Source organism: Crocodylus siamensis, chromosome 4, assembly GCF_052110815.1.
Source record: "Crocodylus siamensis isolate JL-2025a chromosome 4, ASM5211081v1, whole genome shotgun sequence".
In the NCBI taxonomy this organism is placed as follows: Eukaryota; Metazoa; Chordata; order Crocodylia; family Crocodylidae; genus Crocodylus; species Crocodylus siamensis.
The window spans coordinates 169,137,515-169,152,311 of record NC_143398.1 but is presented as its reverse complement, the minus strand read 5'-3'; the positions used below and the strand labels follow the sequence as shown (position 1 = coordinate 169,152,311).

The 14,797-nt window shown below is 48.2% G+C and overlaps 2 pseudogenes; both read right to left on the bottom strand.

The window, feature by feature from the left end:
* LOC149867165 (fibrous sheath-interacting protein 2-like) overlaps nt 1-3,370 on the bottom strand; it is a 43,375-nt pseudogene extending 40,005 nt beyond the window's left edge.
* A 101-nt stretch (nt 3,371-3,471) lies between these two features.
* Nucleotides 3,472-5,227, bottom strand: LOC149867164 (fibrous sheath-interacting protein 2-like; annotated as a pseudogene).
* Between the last annotated feature and the right edge of the window lie 9,570 nt (nt 5,228-14,797).

Sequence of the window (14,797 nt, the reverse complement as noted above, 5' to 3'; positions counted from 1 at the left end):
CAGCCCTGGGTGTTTGCTCCCCTCAGGCACCTGTGCCATGCTGCTCTTCTGCTTAGAGAGCTTGATTAAACCTCACTTGCTGTAGCTAACAATTCAGAAAATTGTTCCTTCTACTGGTGCTGAGAATGACGTGTCAGCACCTGCGATTCCAGGGGCCTTCTGATTACCCTGTGATTCCAGGTGGAGAATGCCACCATCTCCAAATGGCATTATCTGCTGGCTTTAACTCCCCATCCTGCCTAGGTGGCACCTCCAAGTTATCTCAAGGAGTTCTCTGGCCCTTTGTGGCACTACCTGCTGGTTGGGCTGGCTCCTGACCTCTCTCTCCAACACCCCTCCTGTGGCACAGCCAACTACTTGGGAATACACCTTGACTCTCCTATAATGCATCTTAAATGGATCCTCCCTCCTCCCTGTGGACTAGGCCTCCTGTCTGCTTTCTCTGTCTGCCCTCTTTGTTGAGTTTAACTACATGAAAATGAGGTTGCAAACAATCACAAAGTACAATTAGCAGCCTCCACCAGACCACTTTTTCCCCCTATTTATATTTTTCTTATTTTTCCTAAAACAGCTTAACATGTAGGTATAATCTCTGGTGCAACTTTCCAAAATTTCCTGTGGTGCAGTAGGCAACTTGAGACAAGAGAGTGCACTCTGGACAGAGCATTTGGGATCTTCTTGAAAAAGGAAGACGGTTTTTTGGGGGGTTTTTTGGAACAGTGGCAGCAGCTGTTGTGGAGAAAAGAGAGCAGTTATTTAATATAGAAAAATAGAGCAAAGGTCTCCAAAGGTCATTTAGCCCAATGTCCTTCCTCAAGAAACAAGCCACTCCTGTGGACAGGGTTTGATTTTTGTACAGGGAAACACCTTTGGATTTCCAGTCCAGTCTTGTAATCACTCAGCCATTGCACTTAGCCAAAATGGAGTCTACAAGCAGAGTGAATAAGCCACGTATGCTATGGAGTATTAGTGTGGGGCACTGATAACTAGCTTGACTGGATCCTGTGCTGTGGCCAAGCTCTGCAGACTTTCATGATTCAAGGTCAGGAGCTAACTATCTTTTGCAGGGCTGCGTGTGGGATGGTAGGTAGGGCAGTAATGATGGTCTCTGGGTAGGTCAATGAATATGGATTCAGGAGGCCTAGAGTCACTTCCTGGCTTAGCTATAGACTTCCTGTGTGACTGAGAGTACATCACCTCACTTAGCCAGTATCAGTTCCCCATACATACCTGTATCAACCCCCATGTCTTCTGGTATGGAAGGATCTTTCTTTCCACCATCTTCAGACAGTGTTTACAACTGTTCCATGGATCAGGGCTCTAGCAAGGTCACAAAATAAGTTTGTTTCTTTTAATCAATGCACACATGAATGTATCTGTGTCATAAACTGGTCAGTTCCTGCTCTCTAAACAGAAACTCTGGCTTTGTAATGAGACCCAACTACTCAATCCCATGGCTTGCTAAATAAGCTGGGTCTGGGTTACCTGATACTGTTTTCACATCTGGGTTACCTGTACTCATTGCCTGGTTTACACTCCCTGTCTCATATCCTTATTTTGGGCAGCAGGACTCAGCAGTAGGATCTTGGAACCATTGTCTGAGCCATCCAAAGCTCAGAAATTGGGCTTAGCAAAATCATTTCTTACATACCTTCTGTGCTTTACTTGGAAAGAGGATAAGAGTTGCAGCCCTATGGAGAGCAAGCTCCTGAAACTGTCCTCATTACTCTGGACACTCACACCACAACCCCCATTATTTATCACTCTCTAGTTTTGACCCAAGCTTTTCAGGGGATGCAAAGCCCCTCATACTGCCACACATGGTCTTCTCTTCCTAGTGATCAAATGACCCTTTTGGCTTGAAGAGCAGCTGCCTTTGAACCAGTCTCTGCCATCAGTAAGCAAAGCAGAGAGCTGTAGCTGTCTTAACCATATGCTTAACCCAAGGAATTCCAGCGTTCTTCTTATCCCCAGACAAATTTCTTGGAAAGAGAGTAGATTTAAGATTAGCAAATTTACTGACCAGTAACCCAGAATCCCAGCTAGTGAGGGTCATCCATGCTGATGGCCCACTGCAGGCTCTCTAGGAAATGGTCCACCACCTTTATAAGAGCATTCAGCATTCATAGCAGATAGGCTTTCAATGCCGCATGAACATCTTAACAAAAGATCCAGTTAGAACAGGAGTTCTCAAACTTTGTGATACCATGACCCCCTGGTAGCTGATTGACTAGTGGGGGGGGTCCCCTGCTTGCCCATGGGGCATGTGGTGGTGAAAGTGGAAGCACCAGCAGCACGTGGGTTTGCGAACTCCTTTTAAGTTGCTTGTGACCCCTGGGGGGGGGTCATGACCCATAGTTTGAAAACCCCTGAGTTAGAAGCCAAATGGCATTCACAAAACAGGATTGCCCCTGCCTTATTCTTTCCACTTACCTCCCCTGGTCTTACAACTGGTTGTCCCATGCTACCCAGAGAGAAATGACTGTCTTCTTTTCTCTGTGCCTCAGATCTTGAATTTTCATCTTCAAGACACTTCTCAACCAGCGTTACTCTTGGGTCTCTTAGGCCATCCCCAGTTTGAGCAATGAATGCTTCTTGTAGTTCCTCAAGAGGCTCTGTTTTTATGTAAATGACTTGTAAAAGATCAGATACCAAGTCTGGAGCAATGGGTACATGTTTGATTCTAACATGGGGGATTATTCTTACAGGCTGCTCCTCTGGCTCTGTTGGGGTTTTGTTTGCACTTGAACCTGGGATTGCCTCTTCAGAGCCCCTGTCTTAGGCTCTGCATTAACAGACACTTGGGAAAGACCTTTGCCAGCAGTTCAGTCTGGGTTCATCACACTTTGGCTCAGTGTTGGTGGGCTGTCACTAACAGCCTGTAAAAGGGGGCTATCGGAGAGTTCCTCAATTATTACAGTGGCCGCCTCTTGAGGAAAAAGTGCATTGAAACCTGTTACATCATCATAAAGGTCTTGCTCAGATCCAGATTTTTGTAAAATAGTTCTAGAAATAGAAAGAACAACTTGATTAACTGCTTCTTCATGTTCTAGATGTAGATGTTGTTCTTGATCTGTAGCTGCCACAAGGCTGATTTTATGTTTGGACAGGCCTTGTTCCATGGCCTGTTTAAGGTTCTCAGCAATTCCGTTCATTTTGGCTCTTGATAAACATCTTCTGTACTTTGGGCTTCTGCCATCAATTGAATGTAAGACTTTCAACAGGAATCTACTTAATATTTGTTCCACAAATGTCACAGGTACCACAGGAATTTGTGGGTTTAAAGTTGGTTTGGGGATTTCTTTATCATGCCAAGACCAGTAGGGATTTTTTCAACAATCCTAACACCTTCTGTTGTTGAAGATGAAGAAGGCAATATCCTCTCCTCTGAACTGGCTTGAAATTCAGGTTTGGCAACTTCTTTTACTATTGAAGGTGCTATCCTATGTGCTAAAATATCTTTCCTATTTGTTAGGTCTCTGCAAACAAAAATGTCAGAATCAGCATGGTCTCCAGTGCTTGGGCAAGCTGAATCGAACAGGTCTCCCATAGCTTGGCTGTCTCCAGTGTGTAAAAATTCTCTTTCATTGACATGTTCATTCACATTCATCTGATGTTTTGACAGGAGTACTTGCAAAGCATGTTGTATTTTTCTAGTTGCATCGTTCAGTAACAAAGTCTTTTCTGCATCCAAATCCGCAATGGGAAAGAGGGAAGAAAAAGTTGGCAAAAGATTTGCTACCAGTTTTTGTATGATAAGAGGAACTATTATACTAAGAACTGATGATAACCTGTTGGGATTATCTGAAGGCTCAGTAACATCGCCTAGTGTATTTTCAACAATATTGTCTGCTTCAACACAGTGGTGAAGTGATAATTCTCCAGAAAGAGAGTTCTGCAATGGCTTCCCAGAAATCTCTTGGAGGACCAAGTCGCAAAGAGTTTCAGAAATAATGATGCACCGACTTCTAAAACAATTCTGTATGTTGAATATAGACTAAAACTGTGTCAAAAGCTTGTTATAGACCAACTCAGCAATTGTTTGAATCATATCATCCTCCCTGGAATGTAGATGTTCAATATACTGGCTAGGAGAGTTCTCATCTTCAGAGATTTTTGCCATAACTTTACTGATTACTTTCATGTGAATGAAGCCAAATTCTGCAAGTTCTGTTTTCTTTTCTGTGGAGGAAGATGTGCTGGTGGTGGCAGGGAGTATGTTAGATAAAAGCTTGCTGATTATATCTTCCAAAAATCTGTCACCCCCACCCTCACACCCCCAGAGTAGATGGTGTGGGATTTTGGCATTGGGTGTTGCTTTTGGTAGCATCTTCTGAAAGCATCTCATCAATTTCCCCAGGTTCTAGAGATTTATACAGAGCTGAAGAGGGTGCTTTTGCTAAGGGGTCTTCCTGCTGGTAACCAGTAATTTCTCTCCTTATCAAAACACCTAAGCTCTCTTCTGATGCACTCTTGTTGCTTTTCACATCTCCTGCAGAAGGTCAGATCAACTGGTGTGAATAATTTTGGCCGTCAATGTATCTATGTCAGGGGAGGGACCCTGATCTTCAGAAGGCTGCAGGTCTGTGGCCTGACATATGGAAAGCTTATATGGAAAGCTTATTTAACATGGAATCAACTACATCTCGGCTGATATATAAAGGATCACTTCCAGGGATTACACTGTCCTAAGCATGTAGGTTTTGTGAAGGGATCAGTTTGCTCATTAGTTCATCACATATTTCTTCCAAAAAGCATTAGCATAAATACTGCAAGGGCTGAGACTCAAATGCATATGTTGACAGGGCCTTGCTGCAAGCTTCCTGTACTGTCTTATGTGGTACTTCCTCTTCAGGAAATGTCTTTCTGTGTGATGAAAAGAAGGGCTTTCTTGCAAGATGCCTGCCAAGCTGGGGTAGAGTTACATTGGAGCAAACTGCCCCTGGCTTGGTTAGTGTGTCCAGGGGGATGTAGAAGGTTTGAGGCCCGGAGCTCCTGTGCAGTAACTCAGCTTCCAGATGCCCCCTGATGTGGGTTGTACAAGCTCAGGGACTTGAAGCTGCCTTAGCATTTGCCCTTCCCTTTGTACCTGTTCCTCCAAATCTAGCACTCTTCCCTGGACATTGATCAATGAAAATAATTTTCTAACCTTGCCTGTTTTAAAGGTGATCTTGTTTAAAGTCAGAAAAAATATCTTCCCTAAAGCGACAGTTTTGTAATTTGCCATCTTTTCTTGTTAATTTGTATTTAAAATAAGTTTGGCTATGAGGAAACTTCTCCGCTTTGATAGTCCGCACGGGATGCTCAAGCAGAGCTCCCATGCACATGCTCTCCCTGCATAAACTAGAAATATTGTCATCTGGATGAGGAACTACCACTGCTGGCTCAGCCTCTGGAAGATTTTCTTCCCAAAACTCTGCTTAGAGACAGTGGCCTGCTTCTTGTTGGAGACAGGCCAGGTGATTGCTGAGGAAAGACTGGGGTTAGTTTCCCTCTACTCCCTCTTTTCATACATCCTGGTGATCTGCTGGGGGTTCTCTTTCTCTCTGTGAAGACAGACTTTTTGGCATTGGCCTCCTCATCTCTCATCCCCCTCTCAGATCTTTTTCTCTCTTCATATTGTATTACTGCTAGATAGATGATGTCTGTTACCTTGGATACAAACCATGTCATTATATTTGTAATTTCATCAGTCATTTCTTTGGTCTCGTTTTTCTGTTGCAGGAACAAATGAGAAAGGACAATAAATGTGTTAATTAATTCCTTCATTCTCCCATCTGTAGATGGCAACAGCTGTCTACTGGGTGCAATTTAAACGTTTAGGATAAACAATAACAGCCCCTATGAAAAGTGACATGTATCACCAGCCTTTTGGATAGGGTCATAGTTTATAGTAGCTAGAGTCGGAAGGGACCTAGGTAGATCATCTAGTCTGACCCCCTGCCTTGGCAGGAAAGAGCACCGGGGTCAGATGACCCCGGCAAGGTGCTCATCTAACTTCCTTTTAAAAATCCCCAGGCTAGGAGCCTGCACCACTTCCCCTGGAAGCCGGTTCCAGGCCCTAGCCACCCTGACTGTGAAGTAGCGCCTCCTAATATCTAATCTAAACCTACCCTCCGCCAGCTTGTGACCGCTTTTCCTGGTCACTCCTGGCAGCGCACGGGGGAACAGGGACTCCCCCAATACCTGCTGATCCCCCCTGACCAGTTTGTAGCAGGCCACAAGGTCCCCCCTTAACCTTCTCTTGTGGAGGCTAAACAGGTTCAGGTCCCGTAGCCTCTCCTCATAAGGCCTGCCCTGCTGACCCCTGATCATACAAGTGGCCCTCCTCTGGACTCTTTCCATATCATCCACGTCCCTCTTGAAGTGTGGCGCCCAGAACTGGACGCAGTACTCCAGCTGCGGCCTGACCAGTGCCGCATAGAGGGGGAGGATCACCTCCCTGGACCTGCTCGAGATGCATCTGTGGATGCATGACAGGGTACGGTTGGCCTTCTTGACTGCCTCCCCACACTGCCGGTCCATGTTCATCGTGGAGTCAATGACGACTCCAAGATCCTTTTCCGTCTCCTTGCTGGCAAGAGGGGAGTTCCCCAACCTGTAAGTGTGGTGCCGGTTCTTCCTCCCCATGTGCAACACCTTGCACTTATCAGTGTTAAACCCCATCCTATTCTCATCCGCCCACCGTTGCAACCTGTCAAGGTCAGCTTGTAGCCTATTGCACCCTTCTAGTGCACCCACATCCCCCCACATCTTAGTGTCATCAACAAACTTGAACAGGGTGCTTTCTACCCCCTCATCCAAGTCACTGATGAAGATGTTGAACAGTGCGGGCCTGAGGACCGAGCCCTGTGGAACCCCACTGCCCACGTCCTTCCAGGTCGAGAAGAACCCATCCACTACCACCCTCTGGGTGCGGCCCTCCAACCAGTTGGCGACCCATTTGACTGTGTGGGCATCGACACCACAGTCTCCCAGCTTTTTGATGAGGACAGGGTGAGAGACAGTGTCGAAAGCCTTCCGGAAGTCCAGAAAGACTACATCCACAGCAACCCCTGCGTCTAATGATTTGGTGACCTGATCGTAAAAGGCCACCAGGTTGGTCTGACAAGACCTGCCACTGATGAACCCATGTTGGTTGCCCCTGAGCATGCATTCCCCCGCAAGGCCCTCCTGGATGTGTGCCAGGATAATTTTTTCAAAGAGCTTACCCGGGATTGAGGTAAGACTAACTGGCCTGTAATTTCCCGGGTCCTCTTTTTTTCCCTTTTTGAAGATAGGGACCACATTGGCCCTCTTCCAGTCCTCCGGCACCTCACCAGAGCACCACGAGTGCTCATAGAGCCGCGCCAGGGGTCCCGCAATGACCTCGGCCAGTTCCTGTAGAACCCTAGGGTGAAGATCGTCCGGACCAGCAGACTTGAACACGTCCAGCCTCTCCAGAAGTACCCTAACTAACTCCTCGCTAACCCCTGGCCCAGGCGTGTCTCTCCCGGGGCCCGAGGGGGGCCCAGCAGGGAGGTGGCTGAACTGGTCCCTACTTAGGAAGACAGAGGCAAAGAAATCGTTAAATATGTTAGCTTTGTCATCTGGCATGACGACTAAGTTGCCCATCGTGTCCTGCAGGGGCCCCACATTACCCGGGACCCTCTTTTTACCCCCTATGTATTTGAAGAAGGACTTCTTATTGTCCTTAATCCGGGAAGCTAGTCCTATCTCCATCTCTGCCTTGGCCTTCCTGACTGCCCCCCTACATCCTCGGGCGACTGTAACATAGTCCTTCTTGGTGATGACCCCATCCCTCCATTGGGTGTATGCCTCCCTTTTAGCAAGGAGACATTCCCGGATGCTCCTAGTGAGCCATGGGGGTTTATGTGCCCTCCTGCTCCCTTTGACCCTTGTTGGGATTACCTCCCTTTGGGCATGGAGGATCGTCTCCTTAAGGAGCAACCACTCACCTTGGACATCTGGCTCCCTTCCCCTCTGGGTCCTCAGCGCTTCCCCAACGATCCTCCTTAGCTTGTTGAAGTCAGCCCTCCTAAAGTCTAGGGCTGTTGCCTTGCTGCAGCCCTTTGCCACCTTACGCTGGATGGTGAATTCCAGCAAGCGATGATCACTGTCTCCCAGGTGGCCCATCACCCGCAGCCCCCTCACCAGGTCATCACCCATGGCCAGCACCAGGTCCAACAAGGCGTCTCCCCTGGTGGGGCTGTGCACCTCCTGGGTTAGATGGAGGTCCTGCACTCTGGCTAAGAACCGACGTGAGCGATCAGACTTGGCTGACTGCTCTTCCCAGCAGATGTCTGGGAAGTTCACATCTAACAGAATAAATGTAAGAAATAAAGAGACAGCCAGTTCAGGAAAGGACAAACTAGGATAAGCATTGGTTCTCCTGGAGTTTGTTTCTGAAGGGCTGACGTGCAGTCTGAAGACCATGGAAGAAAATTCTGACCACCTTGAAGCCCAGGGGAGGTTTGTCACTGATCTCAGCAGGGCCAGGATTCCCACACATGAGCCTAGAAATGACCTGATTTTGCCAGTTTACCCTGTTACAAGTGTCAGGGGGCTAGGAGTTGGATATACCGCTGGACACACTCTGTGGAATGGACCCTGTGTCCAGAGACTCTGCCACTTGTGGAGTAAAAAATGACAGGAAAACTCATCTCCATGTTGCATATTTGAACAGGTATTGAGGCCTGACATTGGGACTGTCTCAACCCTCTTCCCCTGAGAAAGCACTTATCAACTAGCTCACTTCTCCTTATGGAAAAGAATCAATTAATCTGCAAACATTTTCTCCATCTCGCACCAAAACTCAAAGCTGTGTTCTCCCTGGGCAGTGCTGCTCCCTGCTTTTTCTCAGAATAAGGCATCTAAACACTGTCTGCTGCACAGCCTTTTATGTTTTTCAGGGACTGTGCAGGCTTTTGCTAATTAACACCCTAGCCCCTAGTGCAGGAGGTAAAGCGTGCCCACTATTTTACATATAGCAGAACTGGGTCAAAGCTACTATCTTCTAATCTGTGGCCACCAGCCTGTAGTGCCTTCTATAGTTTTGTCACTCTTGTTTCCCTTGGTGTTAAAGAAAAGAGTATCTGTCACATAAGTAATCACAATACAACACATTTTCTAGCATTATGTCCTGCTCAGTTGTTTCCAAAAAGAATGCGTAAGATTGTATGGAGCAATGCCATTTGGTGACTCCTGTACCACAGTACACATCATGGCAGAGTGCACTTTATCTTTCAGTTTTTACAGCATCAGTTTCCACTTTTGACATCTTCCCGTGCCCTGACTTCTCACCTGAGAGGATGATCTTTTCTTGTTTGTGCCTTTATTACCAATTGGTACAAATCTAGGCTGCTGATTACGTGACATGAAAAACAATACATTCTAGGTGTGCGGGGCATGAGCCAGGCTGTGGCTATGGCCCCGCTGGGTTCTATCCCCTGACGTTAAGTAGCGAGAGGGAGAGGCGGACTCGCAGCAGTTCCAAGATATTTTCTTTTATTTAGTCCCTTTCTTACATGCGCTCCACTGATGCAGATGTGGCTGCACAGGCATTTACACTTAGTTTAGTCCCAGTCCTAATAAGGGACGGATATAACGAAAACAAAAAGAATCAGGGATCCGCTTAGTTACACACCACCCGGTGTTGAATGTGACTGCGCGTCCCATCCTGGCTCGGGAGAGGGACGAACAAACGACAGACAATCGAGGGATCCAAAACGATTAAAGCAAATCGATTTGTCCCAGTTCGGGTGAGGGACGAAAAATCGAATCTCAGGTTGGGTAAGGGTGAAAACAATAAATCCGTGGATCGTCCAAGATTAAATCAAACCAGTCTGCAAACCTGTTACTTCGGAAATCGGAAAAGCCATGGGAAGCTGGCCAGGCCTACCCACCGAGCAGTGGACACTCCGGCTTCTGGTCTAGTTAGTTCAGCATGCGATGGATGCTCTGGTGTCTGCGTGCTGCTCTGCTCTCCCCGTTCTGGTGGGTGGAAAATTCCACCCCAGTCTTTATAGTTCAGATGACAAGCCCCATTTTTAAGCCCCCAATTGGTCTAAAATGTTTGCAGGTTTTTTTTTCACAGGGGATGGGGCTTCCCCAGCACATGGCCAGGGGTCATGCAGACAGGGTTTCCCAGCACATGGCCAGGGGCCATGCAGGGCTTTCCAAAATTGTGAGGAGAGTGCTTGGTGGCACCTGTTGCTAGGCAAGGCTGGCAGAGCCCAGCCAGAGTGTGACACTAGCATAGTCCTAAATTTTGAGTGTAAACTGCTTGCAGGTCTAGAAGTCTGTGTCCCAGACTCTGCTATAAAAACCCAACTCTGGGGGTGAGTAAAGGTAAAATCTTGGCCTGACTGTTTTAAATGGGAGTGTAGCCAGAATTTTGCCAGAGGTGCCTAACCATTTTAATGGCAAGACAGTGAAAAGACAGATACAACAGTGTAGACAATACCTGGAGATCAGGACCTTCAAGTATTATAGAACTCTGCTCATCATATTTAAAAACCAACAGGGTCCAGTTTCCTTCTGTGTTGTACCCTAATCCTGCAAACATCGATGCAATTTGCTAAGAAATAATCATGGGAGCAGTCCTATGGAGCTTCCTGAGATCACAGACAATCTTGAAATAAAGCATGTACATGTTGTTAGATTGGGGCTGTAGTCATCAACTTCTTTATGAAATTCTAAATAGAATTGCGAGCAAATCCATTGGCTACTATTGACTCTAGCCATTTACCAATTACCTCATTAAGGTATATCTCTCTCTCTCACACACACACACACACACACACACACACACACACAAAAGTTCTACTGTGGCTTTGTTTCTAACCTTCATTGCTTCAGGAAGCAGATGTTTCTTTTTGCTCTGTTGCTTTCTCTGTCCATCCATGTGATGTTTTTCTTCCAAGAAGCTTTTGAGTTTTTCATAACCTGTGTAAACCCTGGCTAAATCTCCCGAGAAACATGTAAATGGTTGGTTAATATCACTTCTGCTGCAATCAATTTCTGCTCCACCCCCTCCTTTACCTGGGTTTCTTTTTGTTAAAGCGATTGCAGCATTTTTTAACAGATTCCAAGAAGTTGCTAATACCATTTGTGAGCTATAGCTTAGAGATTTGCAGACTTGCACCGGTGTGTAGTGCTGATGAATTAGTCCTGTCTTTTCAAAAGCACAATGAGAGTGGACAGATGCACCTTTCCCTTATGATCCAGGAAGGGGACCATGCTCCATATCTCTCTCTTCTATGAGATGTTCTAAGTCACCTTCTCCACACATTGTATAGTAAGGCGTTGCAGCGGAATTTTAGCTTTCCGATCGAGTGCTTGGATGCTTGGCAAGGAGCCAAGAATGAGGAAAAATGGAACTGGGACAAAGCCAAGTTGGAAGAGACCCAAAAGCAGAGATCAGGCTTGTTGGGAAGAGAGAGTGGGCACAGGGCCCTGGGGTCATTAGAGTGCACCTCTGTCCAGGTCCTGGGATAGACCTGAATATTCATGAGTCTCCTCACTCTTCTTCTGTCAGCAAATTTCTGTGAGTCTTACTTGTAAAGTGCAACACCCACCTCCCCTTTCTCTTTCTCTCTCTCTCTCTCTCTCTTCCCCTCTTCCTCTAGACTGGTGGACAGAGAGGTGGACAACCCATTCTGGCTGTCAGATCCTTAGTCAACTCAGATGGCAGAACCCGCTCCTCCTAATTTCTACCAAGTGCCATTTATTGCCCCCTCATCTCCTTGCCATGTACTGCTGATTGGTCCTTATATGCTGCCTTCCTTTTCTTGCAGACTGCAGAGGGGCTTAGAGGCAAAGATTTATCTTTCTTGAATGTGGAGTCATGGCTCTTTGGCCAGATGATGAACTAGTCTCCTATGGTTCTCCATTTCCATTTGTATTTTTGTAATGTTTTCCTCCTATCAGTTGTATTCCTCATTATCTTCAACTTGGGGGAATTAGATGATTAAAAACACTGACCGTGTGATGCGATGTAATGGCCATATAATTACAGGTTTAATCTCTCCTCTGTGGCAGTATGGAATGTAATTGGATCACAATCACCTTGCGCTAAGCAACCACCTGGCCATTGTCTCCTAGCATCAAATGCTCTGCCCCATGATTGGCTATATTGTCTCATTTGAATAAAAGCCATATTCTTCCTCCCAGTAGGGTTAGAGTGTTGTTGTAGCCATAATGGTCTGGGAAACCTGCAAGGATCAACATGATTTTAGGGACATCTCTTTTTGGACCAACCATATAGGTGGGAAAAAATTCCCAACTTCAATTTCTAATTGTTTTGGTCACATTTTTCTCCCAGCTACAGTCTTTTTGCTTAGTTAGAGAAGTTTCTGGGCACAAGGTGCTTTCTGTGCCCTTGACTAACATCACTCCCAAATTTACACCTGGTTCAATAAAAGACATCCCCAAAAGCCCTCCCCACCTTGCTTCTCACTTGCACTGCTTTTGTCAGGCACAAAGACACAGAGACCCTAGCTCCATACTTGACTTCCTCAAAACCTTCCTCCTCCTGCCCACCCGTCTTCTTCCTGACCCCAAGTCTCTGCCATCTACCTGAGCCCTCCCTGGAAGGAACCTGAGGAGAATCTCAGTCCTTTACTGCCTCCCTCCATGGGTGACTGGTGCCTCCTGAGTTGGGGGGGCACTTGCCCCCCCCAGTGGCCAGTCAGCAACTGGGGGGTCCCTCCATGGCCAATCACATTGACTAGGAGGGGGTTCCCCCACAGCCGATCATGCTGGCCCGGAAGTACCAGCAGCACACCGCTGGTACTTCCAGGTATGCTGCTGTTCTTCTGGGTCAGTGCCACGGGAACTTCCAGGTAGGTGAGATTGTCCATGAAGGAACCCCCCCACCACCATTAAGTGCAGTCAGCCATGGGGGGACCTCAGGGATCGCTTCTCCTGGTGCCCCCACTCCCCAGCCACTGCTCTCGGGGGGGCACTATCACTCTCGCCTGCCTGTCCTGCCTGTTGCCTGACACTGCCTGTCAGGGGGTGAACTAGCACTCTTGGAGGTGTATGTGCACCCCTGTGTACTCCCTACACATCACCACTGCTCCCCCCAAGTCCCTTCAGGCATAGTTCAGCTGCTCTACAGAAGCAGGTGTAGGAATAGGGAAGGGAAGAAAAGGGAAGGGAGTACAGCATGGAGGAAAGGCCCCTGTGGAAGTCAGAGGAGTGGTGGGGAGAGCTCTTGTTGGGTCTGCAGCATTCTGTGCTTGTTCCCCAGTGGCTGAGACCTGGAGCAGCCCCTTTGTTTTCAGTGCAGCAGCACCCAAGTCAAGAGTGACAGACAGCTGGAGAGGTGAACAGAACTGCAGGGGAATATGGGGATCAAAGCTCCCCACCCATCAAAAGGGTACAACTGGGTCTTCTGTCCCAAACCCAAACATACCAGGAGGCCTGAACTGGCTGAGATTTGGCAGAGTTCACAACTGGCTTTTACAACAAAGTTACTACCATGTTGTTGCAAGCTAGGGCCCTGTGACTTGGACCTAAATTACAGACTTTGACTGAGAAGGGCAACAACCCTAACTCATTAATCACAAGGAAGGGTTTGGAACCAGGCAGAGAGAGGGGCCCAACTGCACCACTTGGCCCAAACCTGAGAGCTTCTGGGGGTGGCAGCTGTGGGGCAGGAGAGATGGACAATTAAGAAAGGTGGCCCTGGGACCAGAAATAGGAATCTGATCCTCCCTCACCTGTATCTGCTTCAGCCAGAGAGACGTGCCACCATGAAGGTCTGTTCAGGTCTGACCCTTTGGCCTGGGATTCTGGAACTTGCCCTGCAGGCTGATATCAGCCCTCTATGAGGTCACAGTCTCTCTGGCCCAATGCTTGATATCCTACCAACACATCTCTGTGAGTTCACTGTCTGCCCCACCCTCACCACCCAGCTGGGCTTATCCCCTACCCATAGAAGCCCCTTCATCCTATAGTTTAGCACAGAGGTAGGCAACGTTTTTTTGGCCAGAGCGCCAAAAAAATCCCACAATGTCTACCTTGGAAGGTGCCGCAATGCCAGCGTGCCAGAAAAACAAAATGAGGGCAGGGGGTACATGGCAGGATGCCCTGCTTGTGTCCCTTGCCCCCCAGCATTGCTGCCCCTTACTCCCCACAAAGCCCCTACTCCCCAGCCTTGCTCATGACCTTTGCCTCCTACCTAAAGCCCTTGCTCCCCAGCTGTGCTGCCCCTGTCCCCCAGCCCTGCTGCCCCTGCACCCCAGAACCTGGGCCACCTGCAAACATCTGCTGCCTCTCCTCTGCAGCCCCAGCTGTCTCCCAGCCCCAGTCCTGGGCTCTGGGGAGGGAGCACATACCAGCAATCCTCTCCACTGTGCTGCCCTTACCACTTCTGCAAAGCAGCGCTGGAACCTGGCATAGCAGGGTGCAGCAGGGAGCTGGGAGCAGGCAGGGGCCAGGGCTGGGGAGGCAGCATCTGTTTGTAGCCTCCCGGCTGCAGCCGGCCCTGGCTGTGGGTAGCTGCTGGAGCCTGGGCTGCTCCCAGCAGGGCTTGCAGCATCCCAGCTGCCTGCTGGGAGCAGCCTGGGCTCCCAACTGGCAGCAGCTACATGGAGCTGAGGCCAGCTGCAGCCAGGAGGCTGCAAACAGCTGCTGCCTCCCCGGCCCCAACGCATGTGGAGGAAAAAGGCCTCACGTGCCATGCTTGGCACACATGCCAGGGGTTGTCGACCCCTGGTCTAGCATATCCTGTATCCCATCCCTGACAGTACTCAGTGCCCAGTGCCAGAGGCTGGAGAGAACAGTACAA